Here is a 19,782-nt window from a genome sequence, read left to right on the forward strand (position 1 = left end):
ACATGGTTTCTGAGGCATGTGCCATGATTGCATCTTCAGCAGAATTAAGTGCTTTGAAAGCTGGCATTCTTTGTGTTGTCACAGTTGGCTATTGTGATTGAAATAATGTGTGTGTCTTCTTCCCTTCTGAGAGTTCATTGTTAGGCTGGACGAGAGCTGCTGGGCAGAATGATCCCTTTCTGGGAGAAGGCACTCAGGGCTGTGATAATTTTCAAAAGTCAACTTTACATTTTGAAGGGTGATTCAGATCTATAGTTTGTATAATTCTGTAACAGATTGAAAAATAATGGGACAAATGCTGAGAGAAAATTGGTGGTGAATGGCAGTCACTATTATGGTAAAATGGCTTTTTTAAAGTAGAGACCACAAGTTATTTGGCTTCTTTTGGAAAGTTATTTCAAGGATTCATTGATTTTAAATTGCTACAGAACTTTGGAAAGAAAAAAAAAGTCTTAAGTTACTAGCAACCCTGTCATGCCATCGATAATATGTTCTGAAATAGAAGGTGAGATTCAGGATGTCTTGTGTCTAGTTACATTGGATAATCTAAGAATTATAAGTAATGTTCTTAAGCAGACTGATATGAATTTGTCGCTACTGAAATTGGGAAGATGAGAGAAGAAAGTAAATGAAAAGAAAAATATAAGCAAGAGGTGATCCTAGAGCACAAATCTGAAAAATTTCAGAGTGACCCAACTAGAACCACACAATCCCAAGTCCACATTCCCAGGAGGGCAGCTCTGCCTGTTTGTGCAGTGTCTTCTGTTGTGGTCAGCTGTGGCCAGGAGGGGTGAGAGGGAGCGCTCCTCATGTTTTTGCAGAAGTGGTTTCCATTCTCAATGTCATCACAGGCTGTATTCATGCTTTGTAAACTTAAAATGCCCGACAGTCTATTCTTCACCAGTAATGAACATGTACGAGCACCTGTGTCCCCCTGTGTCTAACTCTGCCTGTCAAATAAAAAATAAACAAATAAAAAAATCTCCTAAATTACAATGGCATTTTGCTCTGTGGCTGTAATTTGCATTTCTGTATCTTGTATGATGAAGTTGAGCAGTTCTCTTGTCTACTTCTCTATCTGTAGGTGGATTGCTGTCATCCCCTTTCTGGTTTTACTCTACAGAAGTTGCAGCCTCTGGGGAGTCTCCTGTTTTGTGAGAGTCCTAGTTTGGAAAACATTTCAGCTTGTTCTGTCAAGCGTGAGGTTTGGTTCATCTCAGGATTGGCTGATGTGGGCTGAAGGGGACAAGTTCCGGGAGGGCATTTAAAGGAAGTGGTCCTTGAACCAGGACGTCATAGTGGGGTCTGCCATGATTGGTAGATATGAAACCGCTACTGCTAGCTGAGTCCAGCAGAGATGGACAGCTGTGTGGATAAGGAAATGACTTGACTGGTGAAGTGTTACTCAGGCTGAAGGGTTTTGTCTTGGCATGGCCTTGTCATTAGAGGAATTCCTATGAGAAGTCTTGCTGTTTTGGCATTTGTTGAATGTTAAGAATAAAACAGGAATTAATTAATTAATAAAAAAGAATAAAATGAGTACCATACATTTAGAAAAATTTTTACCTTTATCTGGTATTTAAATTGTCCTTTAGTTATTTCCCGAAAGCACAACAGAGTTTAGTAGATTCATGCGCTTATCTTTAAATTTAAAATAATACTGGGGCAGGTCTCTGACAAGCAGTTAACATGCCATTACAGTCACCCGCATTTCACACCGGAGTGCCTGGGTTCCACGCCTGGTTCCAGCTTCTGACTCCAGGTTCCTGCTAATGCAGACCCTGGGAGGCAGCAGTGAGCCTCAAGTAATGGTGTTCCTGTCACTTGCATGGGAGCCATTCCTGACTGCAGCAGGCATTTGGGGAGCAGCAGATGGGACCTCTCTGTCTTCTCTCCCTCTCTGCCTGTCAAATGAATGAATGAATAAATAAATGTTAAAAATGAAAAAAATTCTCTCAGTATAGGTTGGGTTGTAATGTATCTTTTACCTCTGGGAGAATGTTAGAGCTCATGCTTTGGATTATCTTGAAAAGAGGTAAATATATTCTGTTTGGTTAGCTACACATGTGTACTTCAAAAACTTCATGAAAAGTAGAATTTAAAGGGAAGCTTATTTTGGTACCCCAAATCATGAAAATGTGTAATAGGAAAAAACTACAGGTTTTTTTTTTTTTTTTTTTTTTTTAGATTTATTTGTTTACTTGAAAGTTAGTTACACAGAGAGAAGGAGAGGCGGAAAGAGAGAGAGAGAGAGAGAGAGATATCCTCTATCCACCGGTTCACTCCCCAATTGGCTGCAATGGCCAGAGCTGCGCCAATCCAAATCAGGTGCCAGGAGTTTCTTCCTAGTCTCTCACATGGGCGCAGGGGCCCAAGGACTTGGGCCATCTTCCACTGCTTTCCCAGACCATAGCAGAGAGCCGGATCGGAAGTGGAGCAGCTGGGACTCGAACTGGCGCCCATATGGGATGCCGGCACTGCAGGTGGCGGCTTTACCTGTTATGCTACAGCACCAGCCCCAGAACTATAGGTTTTGAAACATTTTTGCTCTTTAGTGCAAAATTATATATAATAAATAAAAAGATAGCCTTTTAACTCCTTTTTTCCACAGGTATTTTCAAGTGCCCGTGTACGTGGGTTTTCTATTGGTGTGTGACTGTCACAAGTGGAAGACAAGGTTCACAGTAGCACTAAGGCATGGTCCACATTTCTGTTGCATGTGTTTCTTGACTGGCTTGTTCCATTGCTGGGTTTATGCTTTGGTGCTTAGAACTCCCCATTCCCTTCAAAACCATTCTTTCAGGAAAGCGGAAACTGAAGACCTTTATCTGCACAGCATTTTCGGAATATTTCTCATTAGTATGCCTTGCCAGTCCTCAGTTCACAAGACATTGTCAGGATGTTCTTAGTTTGAAAGGTCTGGGTGCTTTGATTTCCATCCTGTGAATTTCTTATCTGGGACCTTCTTTGCTGAGAGGGTCCACGTCCCCCTCCCCCTAGCGTGATCTCACTCAGAAAAAATAAAGATAAATTTGTGATTTGTATTTTTAGTTGTTACCGTACAAATGAAATTTCCCTCTCTCATTCTCTGTGTAAAGATGCAGTGTTATTTACTTTTGAGTGATTTTTCTAAATTTTGAACTTTCTCATTTGAGGGGGTGAAAAACTAAAAGAAGGTGGAAAATTGTTGATCATTCTCTTTAAATATCTTTTCTTTAAATGTCCTAAGTGTCTCTTCTGCTATAGATGTCTTCTGTACACATGGGTCTTAAGCCATAAGTGTGCTCCGTGGATCTACTCCCAGAACCTAGGTGAGACCTTAGTGCAGTGGATGGAGGTGAACTTGTTAGGTGACATCATCAAGGGAGGGCGTGTAGTGAAAAGGCCCTCATAAATTTACCCCCAATCTGGTAATCTTGGACTTTCTTAGTTTCTTCCATAGAAAATACAGGGATGAGATGCCACATAAATTTTTATTTTTTCAGCGGCTAGTTACTGAACACCTACTGGTGCCATACACTGTTCCAGGTGCTAAGAACACGTCAGGAAACAAAGCACAGTCATCTACTGGTGTGTATGGTGACTGGGTCCAGAGCCCCTCTGGATACCAAAGTCTGTGGATGCTCAAGTCCCTGATATAAAATGGTGTGGTTTCTGCATAGAATTGATTCATACGTATATTTTTTTAAGGGAAAGGGTTTATTGGGGAAAACCCAACAGACCAGAGGGAAGGGGCGAAGAAGGAAAAGAGAAGGAGAGCGTAAGAGAGAGAATGAGATAAAGACAGAGAGAGATCAGGAGACAGAGAAAAAAAGGAACAGGTCCTTTCAAAACTTTGTGGAGGGGAGGGGCAGGGAAGTAGGAGCAGTGAATCCTATTAGGATGAGGTGTAGCTGACACCGCTGGTTGGGTCATGTGGCCACCTGGCTTCCAGCAATGGCGGTGGGGCTAGAGCCTAGGATGGTGTTGGGGTGTAGATCGTGCCATAGATAAAATTGTGCCATTTTACTAACATTCCCCCCTTTTGTTTTTTATAAAGCAGGAGTTGTATGGGATTACATTAGTCCCAAAAGTCCAGGAGGGGTACAGGGACAATGATCTGTCTTTAGCGCTGTTTCCTGCTGACATGGATCGACAAGGTACTCTATGCTGGCATGGGGCGATGTCTCAAGCCACTGTCACCTGGGTGGGGAGTCAAGTATGTCCCTGTAGCAGCATTTGGTTGACCGCCTGGTGGCTGAAGGCTTTGTTCCATTATCAACTCCTGTAAACATTTAAACAAACACAGTAGTATAAAGACAGGGTGAGAATAGCAATCAATGGTCCTAGGAATGACATTAACCAAATAATGAGAGGATTTTATAGAGGAGAGGAAATGAGGAGAGTCTCTGGACCCTTGTGAGGACTGTTTTATGGACGTGGTTTAAAGCTGATCCCAACCAAAACCAGGAGAAAAGCCACTCATCTTTTAAAAATGTGGAACACTTCATGAATTTGCATGTCATCCTTGCGCAGGGGCCATGCTAATCTCTGTATCGTTCCAATTTTAGTATATGTGCTGCCAAAGCGAGCACCATACATATATATTTCCATGTGCTTTACATAATCTCTAGATGAATTAGAATGTCTAAAACGATGTAAATGCCATGTGGTTGCTGTCCTGTTTTGTTTGGACCGAAGTGACGAGAAAATGTATGTATTCAATACAGATAGTGTTTTTTCCTCTAAATATTTTTGACCCTTGATATGTTGAATTTGTGGATGTAGAACCGATGGCTACTGAGAAAGTCTGTACACACCCCAAACTGGAATTCTGATGGAGTTCAGCAGTAAGGGAGACACACAGTAAATGAAACCCAGACTGTCAGACGATGCCAGGCGCCAGTGGAGAGAAAGCATTGAAGAGGGTAAAGTGGCTCAGGAGTCACTTGCCATTGGGGGTGGGCTCAGAGGAGGTAACGTTTGAGTAGAGATTTGAAGATCTGAGGGCCTGAGCCATGGCCAGGTGGGCTGGGTGGGGAAGGACGTTCCAGGAGAAGTGGTACTCTGTGGAGCAGGACAGATCCCGCTTCCTTGATGCAGCTGCCCCGGCTTCTAAGTGCAAAGAGCCGCAGGAGCCGTCTGATTTAGACCCACGAGGGTGTTCAGAAGGTGGAACCACCAGGTGGACTTGCTGGTGGACTTGATGTGAGGCCTGGGAGAGCGAGCAGGTGAAGGTGCTCCAGGGTTCTCGCTTGAGTGACTGAGGTTAGGAGTTACTGTGCAGTGTGAGTCGGGGAAGACTTGAGTGCCTCATTGCAGTGGGAGGTCAGGGGTTCATACTAGACATTCGTGTGACGTCGTCTAGTTGGCTCTTGGCGTACAATTTTGAATTTGATGCGTTTGAGAGATGGAGATACTGTGGGGAAGGGGATGGGGCATCCCGTCTACTGACTGGCTCACCCTTCAAATGCTGGGAGAGCCAGAATTCAAATCGTGTCCCCTACATGGGTGGCAGGGACCCAACTATCTGAGTCAGGAGTGGAGCTGGGACTTGGACTCAGGCACTCAGTATGGGATGCAGGTGTCCCAAGTGGCATCTTAGTTGTTGCACCAAATGCCTGTCCCAGGTATTTATGTCAGTGGCTTTGAGATTTATCAGTAGACAGGTGGCATTTAGAACCCTGGGACTGGATCACCAAGGGAGGGAGGCTGGAGAGAGGAGAGAAAAGGTCCGGAGTCTGGGTCATGGGGCTTTAGTTCCAGATGTCTTGGGAACAGCTGGGTGTTGGGGATTTAGGAGTGTGATTACTCCTGAAGGGACTTCCTTCTCTGCCTGGTTCACTGCCTCCTGTCATCCCACTGTGCCAGCTGTGATTCCAGAGTGGATGTCTGGCTGGAGGAAATAGTAGGTTCAAAAAGACCTCAAATGGGGAAGTTGTTTTTCTCTTTTGCTTTCTGGGTCAGAATGATTCTAGAGTGTTCTGGGCTTTGATTGTTATAATCTTTGCTTCTCTATAATTTTATTTATTATTTATTATTATTTTTTTTGACAGGCAGAGTGGACAGTGAGAGAGAGAGACAGAGAGGTCTTCCTTTTTGCCGTTGGTTCACCCTCCAATGGCCGCCACGGCTGCTGCGCTGTGGCCGGCGCATCGCGCTGATCTGAAGCCAGGAGCCAGGTGCTTCCTCCTGGTCTCCCATGCGGGTGCAGGGCCCAAGGACTTGGGCCATCCTCCACTGCACTCCCTGGCCATAGCAGAGAGCTGGCCTGGAAGAGGGGCAACTGGGACAGAATCCGGCACCCCGACTGGGACTAGAACCCGGTGTGCCGGTGCCGCTAGGCGGAGGATTAGCCTATTGAGCCATGGCGCCGGCCGCTTCTCTATAATTTTAATGAAGTTCAGGATGTAACCAACCTCTGAAAAGTACTTTTAACTAGGTAATCTCTAATAAAATGTCTCTTTCTGATCGCAGATGTTTTAGAAAGCAGGTGGTATTTATTTGAGTCATATTTAATTTTTAGGACAGTCTCCAGAATATTAGGAATATCTCTGTGGGTTTTGTTTGAGAGTAGTGTGAACTCCAGTGGTTATCTCTGTAGAATGATACAGTAATTTTACTTCACAGTGTGTCTTGGGCTGCTCAGGCTGCCGCAACAAAACACTACAGGCTGTGTGTCTTTAACAAGAGGCATTGATTTTCTCAGGGTTCTGGAGGTTGGAAGGCCCAGGAGCCGGCAGGCTCATTCCTGGTGAGGCCTTCACCTGGCCTGCAGACAAATGCTTTGGACTCGCATGGCCTTCCTGCGGAGTCTGTTCCTCTTCCTATAGGGGCACCAGTCCTATGGGATCAAGATCACACCTGACAGCATCATTTAACCTTAACTTTTTCCAGCCAGGCCCTCTCTCCAAATACCCTCACATGGGTGAGAAAGGCTTGGGGCTTCAACTTAGGAATTTGAGTGGCGCCTACAGTTAAGTATGTGTCACAGAGTTTTCTGTTTTTTCTTTCTAAAATGAGCACATTCTCAGTTTCTTGGTTTATTTGCTCCAAGATTGTTTTTAAAGAATAAATGTCAGTGTGTGTGTGTGTGTGTCTGTATGTGTACATGTATGTGACACACATAGGTGCATTCTTTTCAAAGGGTGTTTTCTGGAACATGTTACAAATTTGCAGAAGTATTTTCAGTACCTTTCTTCAGGGTAGTTCTCTTCACAAATTATATAATTGAATGTTTGGGATTTTAGGAACTGGTCCTTAAATTTCTTAGCATTGTGAGTAGTGTTTCTAGGGCATGCTGTGATTTTAAGGGAGTACCTGCATTGTAGTACTGGCTCAGTGAATGAGTGGGTGAATGAACTTAGGGGTGTGTGTGTGTGTGTGTGTATGTATGTATGTATGTGTTTATAGGGGTCATACTGTAATGAAAATGGAAATGTAATACCTGTTGAGGGGAGCTGTTGGCGAGGTGGTCGTGTGTGTGGTCTGAGCCCTGAGGGGATGATCAGGAGGGTTTGCACATGGTGGAAGGGGACACCTTGGTATGAGTGGATTATGAAATTTTTGGGAAGGTGCAAGGGGCGTTTTTCCACAAGTATACCTAGGCTGAGGGTGAAAAACTAGCATTGGTAGACTAGGTTCAGAACACTGACCAGGGCACAGTGCAAGGACATTTGCAAGGTCCTTTCTCCAAGGTGCATCTTTTGCAGCAGTGGCTTGAGACGAGAGGAGGTCAAATCACACACTGACAGCAAACTTCAACAATGACAAAGTCTGTCTTAGCTTGTTTATGGAAGGATCATTTGTGAAACTCTCTACCTGTGGCATTACTGAGAAGTTCATTTGGTCTGAATAGACCTGGTGGAAGCCTGGGCCTCTCAGTGAGCTCGTGCCTGTGCCTTCTCAGGTTGTGGGTTTGAGGACGAGAAAGCTGAGAGGTTGTGCAAGTTGTGCTTATTAATGTGCTCTAGAACATAAACTCAGAGGGCCAAGCACTCCCACTGTGTTCCACCCCTCCCCCTTTTTATTCCTAGACCATTTACTCAACCCCTGAGATTGTTGTTAATTTTTATTTTCCATTATTTTTCTGTTAATTTTGTTTTAAAATTTTCTTTTAAATCAACTTCAAGTGTTTTATATGAGTTTTTTTTTAGAAAAATTTTTTAAAGATTTTATTTATTTATTTGACAGGTAGAGTTATAGAGAGAGACAAAGAGAAAGGACTTCCTTCCATTGGTTCACACCCCAAATGGCCACAACGGCTGGAGCTGTGCCAATCTGAAGCCAGGAGCCAGGTGCTTCTTCCTGGTCTCCCATGTGGTTGGCAGGGGCCCAAGCGCTTGGGCCATCTTCTACTGCTTTCTCAGGCCATAGCAGAGAGCTGGATTGAAAGAGGAGCAACCGGAACTAGAACTGCCACCCATATAGGATGCCAGCGCTGCAGGCAGAGGATTACCCTGCACCATGGCGCCTGCCCCAATAAGATTTTCTTTCTTTCTTTCTTTTTTTTTTTTAACAGGCAGAGTGGACAGTGAGAGAGACAGAGAGAAAGGTCTTCCTTTGCCGTTGGTTCACCCTCCAATGGCCGCCGCAGCCAGCACACCGCGCTGATCCGATGGCAGGAGCCAGGTGCTTTTCTCCTGGTCTCCCATGGGGTGCAGGGCCCAAGTACTTGGGCCATCCTCCACCACACTCCCTGGCCACAGCAGAGAGCTGGCCTGGAAGAGGGGCAACTGGGACAGAATCCGGTGCCCCGACCGGGACTAGAACCCGGTGTGCTGGCACCACAGGCGGAGGATTAGCCTGGTGAGCCGCAGCGCCGGCAAGATTTTCTTAATATCACTGTTATGTGTACCTCATTTAGCACTTATTTCATCTGAAGTTTTCATGCAAATTTATTTTTTACTCTTTTGAGATCATTTTGTGGTAAAATTTAAGTTTCACAGAAACAAGGAATTGTCTGTCTTTTACTGAATGTTATCCCCAGCACCTAGATGCTTGTAGTAGCTGTTTAATGAATATTCTTGTTTAAATAAATACTGTCACTGCTACTTTGTACACTTTTCTGTTTCATGTCATGTTGTAAGGATTTTCTCACATAATTAAAAAAATCTTCCAAAATGCTACTTAGATGGTTGCATAATCTATAGCTCGAGCATAATTTGCTTTAAATCAGTTCTTTTGTTTGGCATAGTTATTTCTTTCTGTGTTTTTATTATAATAAATAACACTGAAGGGAACATCTTTATGGAAAAAAGTTTGCTCACATTTGTGTTCATTCCTCTAGGGTGTATCACTAGAAGAATTATTAGTTGCAATGATTTTTTAAAAATTTATTTGACAGAGTTATAGACAGAGAGACAGAGAGAAAGGGCTTCCTTCCGCTGGTTCACACCCCAAATGGCTGCTACAACTGGTGCTGTGCCGATCCGAAGCCAGTAGCCAGGTGCTTCTTCCTGGTCTCCCATGTCAGTGCAGGGGCCCAAGCACTTGGGCCATCCTCTACTGCCCTCCCGGGCCACAGCAGAGAGCTGGACTGGAAGAGGAGCAACGGGGACTGGAATCCGGTGCCCATATAGGATGCCGGTGCCGCAGGCAGAGGATTAACCCATTGCGCCACCGCGCCAGCCCTGACAGCCTGTACTTTTTAACATATAAACTTCATGAAAGCCTTTTTCCCCTAGAATTTTTTAAAAAAAGGTTTATTTATTTATTTGAAAGGCAGAGTTACAGAGAGGCAGAGGCAGAGAGGAGTCGTTCATCCTGCTGGTTCACTCCACAGATGGCCTCAGTGGCTGGAGCTGGGCCAATCTGAAGCCAGGAGCCAGGAGCTTCTTCTGGGTCTCCGCGTGGGGCAGGACCCAAGGACTTGGACCATCCCCTACTGCTTTCCCAGGCCACAGCAGAGAGCTGGATCGGAAGAGGAGCAGCTGAGACTCAAACCAGCGCCTGTATCGGATGTCAGCACTGCAAGCGGCAGCTTCACTCACTATGCCACAGCGCTGGCCCCTCCCCTAGAATTTGACCCCAATTCTATTTATTTCCTCATATTCACTCTCTGTGGCAGTGTCATCCACTGCTGTCCTCTTCTGGCCCTCTGATTACAGCCAGGGCTGATGATGACTTGTGGCCTCTACTCCAGACTTAAACTCTGCAGTTACTTACCTCTAGAGGTCCCCACCTCTTGAGATCATTACCTCCAAAAATGTATTCATGTTCTAGTGGAGCCTCTCGCTGCTGCTCTGTTCCCTTTGGAGATGAGGGAAGGTGACATCCTTCCAACACCCACGTTGGGATTAAGGGAGTGATTCCTAGTGCTTCCCTTTCCTCTTTGTGCTTGGATGACCTTCCATTTCTGTCGTCCTCCATGCTCCCCCGGTGTGGGCTCATTCCTGTCTCTTGCTGGGCTGCTGTATTGTTGCACTGCCCTGTGTCCTGTGCCACTTCTCCACCCCATCATCCACATTGCTGCAGCACTCTCCCTTGTCACCTTTCCTAAGTGACTTTGATTCCTTCAGTCCTCCTGGTTGCTTGTAGCATGGCATTTATTTTTCATCCACTTAGTCAGAGAGACAGAGACAGACAGTGCTCTTAGATCTGCTAGTTCGTTCTCCAAATGTACAGTAGCCAGAGCCGGACCAGGCTGAAGCCAGGAAGCTGGAACTCCATCTGGGTCTCCAGGTAGCAGGGGCCTGAGCACTTGGGCCTTGATCTGCTGATCTTCCAGAATGTGTCCGAGTACTCTTTGCCCAGCTTCCCCATTGGCAATGTCTCTTATGGTTTTAATACGATATCAAAGCCAGAAAATTTACGTTGCTATGTTAATGTTAGTCTACCAGTGAACTGAATGTCACTGTATTTTAAACTGTGTTCATACATGTGTATGTGTTCATACGTGTGTGTAATATCTGTGCAGTTTTATCACATGTGGATTTATGTAACTGCTGCTATATCAAAATCAGTTCTGTCGCTGCCGAGATGTCCCTCATCGTTCTTTGGTATTCTCATCCTCCTACTCCCTGATGCTGTTCCCTGTTCTCCATCCCTATTGTATCACTTTTAGAATATCATGTACGTAAAATCATACAGTATGTAACCTTTTGAGATTTGCATTTTCCATTAAACAAAGCACCCTTAACATCTATCTGGGTTCTTATATATATATATATATATATATATATCAGTAGTTCTTTATTACTACTGAGCAGTGTACCATTGTATACTCAACATGTTCTCTGTATAACAAGAGTTTGTTCAACCATCTACCCAAGCAACATTTGTGCTATTCCCAGTATTTTGGTCCTATGAATAAAGCCACTATGGCCATTTGTGTCTTTTTTTAAATTATACATTTGAAAGATAGAGAGATAGGAAGAAAGAGCAAGAGCAAGCACCTGTCTGCTGGTTTATTCCCTAAATGCCCACAACAGCCAGGACTGGGCCAGGTCTAAGCTAAAAGCTAGAGAAGCTCAATCCAGATCTTCCAAATGGGTAGCAGGTACTTGAGCCATCACCTGCTGCCTCTGAGTGTACATTGACGGGAAGCTGGAATGAAGAGTGAAGCCAGGACTTGAGTCCAGGCACTCTGATAGAGGGTGGAGGCATCCCAAGAGGCAGCTTAATGCCAGCCCCAGTGTGTACTGGTTTTTCTACGAATACGTATTCATTCCTCTAGGATACATAAATACCCGTGAGTTTGGTGACTGGGGTGAATGGCAGGTGCCTGTTGAGTCAGAACCTGCTGCACGACTTCTCAGAGCAGCTGTGCCATCTTATATCCCCCAGCAATATAGGAGAGATCCATTTGCTTTGCTCCCTCACCAGAGCTTGGTGTCATCACTGTTATTCTAACGTGTGGAATGATAGCTCATTGTAATTTATCTGTGTTTCCCTAGTGGCTGCTAATGTTGACCATATCTCATCTACTTATTTGCCATCCATACCCCTCCATGGTGAAATGTTTGTCTTTTGCTCATTTCACAACTGGATTGCTTGCCTTTTAAAATTTTAATGTTTAGTTATAAATGTTTTTAAGTATATTTTTACTGGATATAGAGTCCTGCATAGCAGTTGTTCTCCCACTGCTCAGAATCTTAAACCTACCAGTACATTATATTAATTTTCATTATTTTTGGTAAAATTTAGCCTTTCTTAAATGTTGTCCTTATTGCCATTTTCTGTGACTTCTATGTCTGTTTTTCCTCTGGTTGTTTGAATATTTTCTGTTTGCCTTCGGTTTTAAGCAGCTTAGCCATGATGTGCCTAGGTGTGGTTTCCTTTGTATTTGACATCCTCCGGGTTGAGCTGCTTGGTCTGAGGGTTGACGTCCTTCATCACATTTGAAAAATTCTCATTTGATATTGCTTCTGCCCTATTCTCTGTCCTAGTCTTCTGGAACTCTGCTTATCCATATAGTCAGCCGTCTGGTATTATTCCATGGATCTCATGCAGTTTTGTTGTTTTTTCTCACCTTTATTCCTCTTCAAATCATAGAACTTCTTTTGCCATGTCCAGTTTACTATGAAGCTTTACTGTTCTTTATTTTCAAGGTTGTAATTTTCATTTTTACCTTTTCATGTCCCTATTTAGTTCCTATTTTACTTTACTGAAATTCTTCACCCATTTGTGTTCAAGCACTCTCCACTCATCTTTTCCACTAGGTCTCTTAGTATGTTTGTTATAGTTAACGCTGATTGCAATAGCAGGGTCATAAATGGGCCTATCCTGATTATATTCTTTGTGTCCTGTTGCTATTACTGCGTACGCTAGACTGGCTAACTTAGAAAGCATAAAGATTTGCTCAGCTCACAACTCTAAATGTCCAGGGTCTAGGAGCTGCTTCTGGTGAGAGTCTTCTTGGGAGTGGGGACTTTGCAGAGTCCCAAGGCAGCACAGGGCATTGCATGAGAAGACTTGGGTCTGTGGTGGTCTTATAAAGCCCCTGATGCCCTCACGGGACCCCCCCCCCCCCCCCCACGACATGAGAAGCTCTGTGATGGTTTTCAGTCACCTGCTTTCTGAAAGGATTCACTCAAATCTGACCCCCCACCCCCCAGCCCCTGCCCTGCCCCAGGCCCAGGCCTTCTCTCTGCGCTCTGGAGGCTTAGCAGTGTGGACAAATGCAGACACAAGTGCGTAGTGGCACCCCGGGGCTTCAGTGACTTTCCTAGAATCCCTGCAGAGAGAGATTGTGAGGTTTATCTTTAATAGTGGAGTGCGCAGTAATGCAGCATTTCATTTCTGAGTTGTCTTTTCTGCCAGACCGTCTCATTTCACATGTGAAGGGCAAGCTACTGGTTAAAAGCACAGTCTCTGGAAACGGGTTTTCTGGGTTTGAATCTCATCTCGGGTTTGTACTGTGTGACCTTGAGAAGCCACTTCTCCGTAAGATGGGGATGCTAATCATACCTGCCTCTAGAGTTGCGAGGATTGAACAAGTGACAGAAACATGTGAAGCACGATTAAGCAGGGTCCTGGCTCAGCACTGCAGAGGCAGTAAATACTGGCTGCCTTGTTGCTCGTTTGCTCCCTTCCCAGTGCCTGTGCCAGGGCAGACACAGCCTGGTTAGCTTTTCAGCAGCAGAGATTCGTGAGCAGTGCCTGAGTCACACTGCTCCTGGGAGTGGGGGCTCTGTCTTGTGGGGTGGCAAGGAGTGGAGTGCAGGTGTTTCTGCTCTGCTTTCATAGTGATCCTCTCTTTGTGTGGCGTCCTCAGCAAAGGGGCACAGGGTGCCCACAGTGCATCACTTACTCCGCTCCAGCCTGGTGAATCAGACCGCCTGCCTCTGCCCTGCACACCTCCTCCCCCTGCACACCCCCATGCACCCACTTCTGTCTTTGGTCATTTGTGGGAATGTGGTGATGACGGGGAGGTTGCTTTCCTTGTGGCAGTGCCAAGATGAGCAGCATGGGGTTCTCTTAGGCTGTAGGTTAGGCAGTGGGAGGGACAATGGTTTCTCATGGTTTGGTCTGTATAATGTCTTTTCACTGTTTTTACTTGCAGTAACTCATTCATTTGCTCTCAGGTGGATTTTTTTTTTTTTTTTTTGACAGGCAGAGTGGACAGTGAGAGAGAGAGAGAGAGAGAAAGGTCTTCCTTTTTGCCTTGGTTCACCCTCCAATGGCCGCCGCGGCCAGCGCACTACGGCCGGCGCATCGCGCTGATCTGAAGCCAGGAGTCAGGTGCTTCTCCTGGTCTCCCATGCGGGTGCAGGGCCCAAGGACTTGGGCCATCCTCCACTGCACTCCCTGGCCACAGCAGAGAGCTGGACTGAAGAGGAGCAACTGGGACAGAATCTGGTGCCCCAGCTGGGACTAGAACCCAGGGTACCAGTGCCGCAGGCGGAGGATTAGCCTAGTGAGCTGCGGCGCAGGCCCTCTCAGGTGGATTTTAAAACTTACTAACCCTTGGTACTGGCATTATGGTACAGTGTGGTAAGCTCTACTTGTGATGCCGGCGTCCCATGTTGGAGCATCAGTTCGGGTCCTACCTCCTCCACTTCCAATCCCAGCTCCCTGCTAATGTGCCTGGGAAAGCAGCAAAAGGTGGTCCAAGTATTAGGCCCCTGTCCCCATATGGGAGATGAAATTGGAGGCTCCTGGCTTTAGCCTGGCCCAGCGCCAGCCATTGTAGCTATTTGGGGAGTGAACTGACTGTTTCTCTTCCACCCTGCCTTTCAAATAAATAAATAATCTTTTTTGAAAAATTATTTTAAAAATGAGAAGTTGCCGATGGATTTTTATGTTAAAAAGATTTGAAGTTATTAATTGTAATAAGCATTGAAGTTGATAAAGTGGTACTTAATCTTTGTTCATGATGTATGGAAATTGACACAATTACACATCTTTGGATTCTGAATTATGTACTCTCTTAGGACATTTTCATGCAATTTCATTTATCCCAGAAGCTGTGAGGAGAGAAGATAAAATTGTGAGTGATATTTGCTGGAGTGCTTTTTGGTTTCCAGTCTGCTGCCTGCCCATGTGTGTGGGTTTGTTGCCACATGAGTTTCTTCAGTTTCCTTGTGGAGGCCTGTGGTCATGTTCAAGTAACAGTTCCTCCTGTGCTAGAAGATTCTACAGAGGTAAGGTCTGCCTTTGGGAGAGTGAGTTCCTCTGGGCTTGGAGAGGACAATGTCAGCACAGCAGGGGTGAGGGCAGGAATGGGCAGAATCTGGGTTGAGAGACTCAGAGCGCATTAGGCAGAATTCAAGCTATTTGCAGAAAGCCCTGCAGAAGGGAGCTCTAGTTAGATAAGATAACCATGAGGATTTCCACGTTTGCATGTCTGCTGTTTGGGATATACTCATACTCTCTGTCCTTCCACTAAGTCAATTGGCCATCATTACCTTTATCTGTAGAAATCAAAGGCGAGCTGGGTCAGGGCTGTCCAGTACATTGGCCACTTGCCACAAGTAGCAGCATCATCATTTGGAGACAGATTACTGCTGCCACCATAACCCCAAAGAGGGGCCAAGGGACTTGTCATTGATGGGGTGCTGTCATCCCCTCTGCTTTGGCGAGAGCGGTCCAAGTCAAGATGCCAGACTGAAGCGATTGTGCCCGTCTGGCTCCTTGGGCGCGGCAGGTGGGAGGTTTGCTCTCAGCAGTAGAGGAGTAGTAACTGATGTGCAAAGAGACCATTCTGCCACCTCCCCCTTGCTGTTTGGCTACAACAGCTCATCCTCGCCTCCTCTCCACACTCTGAGACTCATTTTTACAGACGGGGAGGTAGAGGCACAGACACTTATAACTCCAAGATGCAGAGATGTTGGTATTCGATCCAGGCATGGCCCTACCATGCTTCCTGCAAAGTTTTACTGGATGCCACTGGTGAAATAATTGCTTCACTCAGTTAATGAGAGATAGAATGTGATGCTAGAAATATTTTCAGTAGCAGTGAGTTACCTTTAATGTAATTTGAATTTTATATTCATTTCTGGAGGTGATCATGTTTTTCCTTGTTTTGGTTTGTTTTTCTCAGAAACTGTAATGTCCTTGTGTGTTGGTGAGCTGTTCTGCTCCCTGCTTACTTTAGATGGAGAGTGAGTGAGGGTTTGGCTAGAGACTCGGGAGATTTGGCTGCAGACACGCTGTCAAATGTTACTGCTGTGTTTGTCAGTCTTGTTTGAACACCTGGGGTGCCCTGTGGGTGGAAGTTTATGGACCCATTTGTTACAATGACGGCTACTCTGCTTTATCCTGAAGGAGGGGGAAATGAAACTACCCTGAAGTTACTTAGTGAATTGCACATGAAATCTTTATGTCAGGTTTACTACTACAGAACTGGTTTTTAAATACAGCTTGATTCTGGAGTATGTAAAAGCCGTCAGGGTAATAATCATAAAACCTACCTCTGCAGTGCAGCGTTTGTTCCTTGCTATTTCCATCTTATAATGCGCATGGTTTTCTCAGTATTTCTATGCACTTGTATAATTTCTTTATTTTCTTTTGTCCAATTCAGCATATGTAATGAAAGTAAATACCATATGATGGTATTGTAGCCCAAGACATCTGTCACCTGATTTTGAAGTCTGAGGAAGGAGATAAGGCTGTGAGGGAGGGTGGAAGTTACCACCACTCCTATCTGTGTTAGATTTGTCTTCCTCCCAGAATCGCCATGGAGGTGTAGCACTTGCTTCAGGTGTAAGCTGAAGGGAGACAGAAGGCTCAGGGTTCTTCTGGCCTGGCCAAGCGTGCGAGGCCCAGTAACACCCTGTGTCAGACCCACCTGTGCTTGACAGGAGGAGAGAGCTGGGGTGGGACTGGAGGGTAAGGTGAGGGCTCTGGCACCTGGACTGAGCCAGCCAAGTGTTCAGAAGTCAGGGCAGATCAAATCAAGAAATTAAAACACATGTATGCAATGGGTCAGCAGGGCATATGCCTGGGATGCAAAATGTCTTTAGAAACCAGGATGGTTTTATGGTCCAGGAGGAAGGTGGAGGCACAAACCAGTGAGATAGGAAGCAGCTTACTATGGTTCAGAGCGCCTCTTAGGTACTATTTATGATGGGCTGTGGGTGACTTCGAAGATTTTGTGTGGGGCCTGCGCTGTGGCATGGCAGGTGAAACTGCCGCCTACAGTGCTGGCATCCCATATGGGCGTGCTGGTTCGAGTCCCTGGTGCTCTGCTTCCAATCCTGCTCTCTGCTGTGGCCTGGGAAAGCAGTACAAGATGGCCCAGGTCCTTGGGCTTCTGCACCTGTATGGGAGACCTGGAAGAAGCTCCTGGCTCCTGGCTTCGGATCGGGGCGGCTCTGGCCTTTGAGGCCATCTGGGGAGTGAACCAGCAGATGGAAGACCTCTCTCTCTCTCTGCCTCTCCTTCTCTCTCTGTGTAACTCTGACTTTCAAGTAAATAATAAGTAAATCTTTAAAAAAAAAAAAAAAAAGATTTTCTGCTTGGAGGTAGAGCCGTAGCTGAGGTTTATGTGTAGTTTGTGTGCCGAAGTTAAGGAAAGAGTGGCTTTTGCCTACTAGGTTATTCCTTGCCAGGCAGCAGCATGAAGAAAAACTTCGTGCATGCCTGTCATGTGCATGGTGGTGTTCTAGGCGTGAGAGTTATGTACTTCTTGTACGCCCTCTGAGGGCTCCTGACAATTAACAGGACAGCAGCCCCCACTGGAGAGCTGTGTGAGGTGGGCGATGTTCCTGGTGAGGGTTGTTGGCGTTTGGAGGGAGGAGTGCATACTGCCTGACTGGAGTGCTCCCAGAAGTGCTCACAGGAGGCGGCCAGAGAAGGAGCTGAGTTGGAGTAAACTGGGATGGATGCGAGGATGACGAAGGGGTGGTATCTTCCCCTGCACTTGCCTTGTGGGTTTTTTTTTTTTTTTTGGTGGGGGGCATTCCACCCTTTGAGCCTGTTTCCTCATTTGTAATATGAAGTAACCCTGCCTTGCTGGTGCCGTAGTTGTTGTGGATTAAATGAGATGATTGATGTGAGAGCCCTTTGGAAGTGGCACCATGGACTCAGACGTAAGCTGTTATTAATCATTTGCCATTTGCAGTGGGGAGCCCATTGGATAATGGCTTTTGAAAAAAAAATTCATTCATCACATGCAAATGAGATGGTTCTCTGCAGTCAGAGGTGTTTAATGAAAGCCGTGATGAAATGTGGGTGGAGCAAGTCGGGAGACTGCTTTTCAGTCCAGCTAGTGCGTGCCTGAGATTCCACTTTTCAACTTACAAGTACATAGTAATGGAAATTCATGTTGAACCTGTATCTGCAAGATGTTACATTTTTTGGTTAATAAAAAGAGGAAATTGTGTTTGGAGAATGCTATTGAGCTGTGAAAAAGGAGTCCATTTAGTAGCAAAATTGCGTGATGCTTCTCATTCTGCATTCTGAAACAGGCTATTTTTGGCATCTCTTTGAATGAGGGATGAATTCCAGTTACAGGATTCAGTAATTAAAGCAGAGAAAAATATAAAGTAGTTTCAGTAAGAAAATCTTTTCATCTGGGCTGGATCTGTTTCAAGGTTTAAACTGTTGTCTTCAGGGGCCTCCCTGGAAGCCGCTGTTTATGTTCTTTGTGGGGTCAAGAGCAACAGGAAAAGCACTAGAAGATCAGCCAAGGACATGGTGTCCCACTTTTTAAAAACGGAGTTTAAAAAATTCTGGAGTTTCTGAACTGATGAGCTTGCCGTACCTATGTTATCTGCACAGCTTTACACACAAGTTCAAGGACCCTGTGGCCTCATCCTGTTTTCATCCGGCCTCAAGTCCTTCCCTGTCATCAGTTCACTTCCACCCTCAGAGCCCCGGTCCCTCTGTCCCCTTGGCCGTCCCTGCCGCACCTTTCCCCACCTGCCCCCTCCTCTTCTGCAGGTCGCAGGTCGCCTCTGAGCGTCACTGGCAGCACTGATACCAGCTGGTACCGCCTGCATTGTATTTACTGGCTGCAGCTTTTCCACTTGTTCCTAGTCAGCAATCTTCTGTCAAACTGGATAGCTTATTTTATCGGAAACAGGTTATTATTTTATCTCTCTGTGCCCATTGCCAAGAAGCTCATTAACTGTTTGCTCGAATGGAAAGCAACTGCCCTGTTGACTCGAGTCCTCGTAGTTTTGCTTATGCAGCACTTATGAGTGGTAGGCACTGAATCAGCGCAAGGTCATCCAAAACAAGGCAAGTTCAGTTTTTTTTTTTTTTTTTTTTTAGTTGAAGTAGATCAGGAAAATGCAGCGTAATTATTCTTTTTAATCTAGTTATTTGAGAAGATTCACTTGGAGTTTTGTTTGTGTGCCAAGCATTGTGCCAAGTGCAAGGAATTAAAGAAAATGTTTGGCACAGTGAAGAGTGGAGTTAGGGTTTGCAAGTAGAAGGACTCAGGGTGACTGCCCAGGGCTGGATCTTTCTACCGTGAACATAAAAGTAAAAAAGCTTAACCAGCACATGGAGACAGAAACGTCAGACAATTAGCTAATGCAGTTTTCCTTTGAAAATCAGTTCTATTCCTCTGAGTTTCTGAGCAGTTGGAACTTCTCAGTTCTTTGACCTCTAGCATTTCAGTGTGGTTTGTTGTAGTAATGAATGACTAGGCAAATCTAAGAAGAGAGTGAATTCTGAAATGGTCTCAGGTCTATTTGTTCTTGTTTGCATGGTTCTGGACCTATACAGGTCAAGAGGCTGCCCTGAACTATTCTCTGGTGGGTGGCCATGGGATGCAGTGCCTCTGGAAGGCAGCTGGCTCCCAGGTGGGCAGGCCCAGGGATCTTGTGCCTGGGAGGTGGGCTGTGCTGCTGCATTGTACTGCAGAGTGGGGTGCACCACATACAGCAGCAGTGTTGGGGTCAAGATCCC

The 19,782-nt window shown here is 45.5% G+C and overlaps 1 protein-coding gene and 1 non-coding gene across 13 annotated transcripts in view; one reads left to right on the top strand and one right to left on the bottom strand.

Moving 5' to 3' along the window:
- Nucleotides 1-19,782, top strand: part of WASF3 (WASP family member 3) — a 135,228-nt gene that overhangs the window by 36,725 nt on the left and 78,721 nt on the right. The window contains exon 1 of one of the 12 annotated variants that reach the window (XM_070049196.1): nucleotides 14,758-15,065. The exons of 10 other annotated variants lie outside the window; for them this stretch is intronic. The gene's annotated coding sequence lies outside the window, so the exon portion shown is untranslated. Of the gene's footprint in view, nucleotides 1-14,757; nucleotides 15,066-19,782 lie in introns of those variants that run through there. One more of the 12 variants, XM_017343452.3, reaches the window with a different exon arrangement.
- On the bottom strand, nucleotides 4,471-4,574 carry LOC127492193 (U6 spliceosomal RNA). Its single transcript, XR_007921353.1, has one exon. It is a non-coding gene; the product is annotated as a U6 spliceosomal RNA (small nuclear RNA).

The sequence above is a fragment of the Oryctolagus cuniculus genome, chromosome 9 (assembly GCF_964237555.1).
Source record: "Oryctolagus cuniculus chromosome 9, mOryCun1.1, whole genome shotgun sequence".
NCBI lineage: Eukaryota > Metazoa > Chordata > Mammalia > Lagomorpha > Leporidae > Oryctolagus > Oryctolagus cuniculus.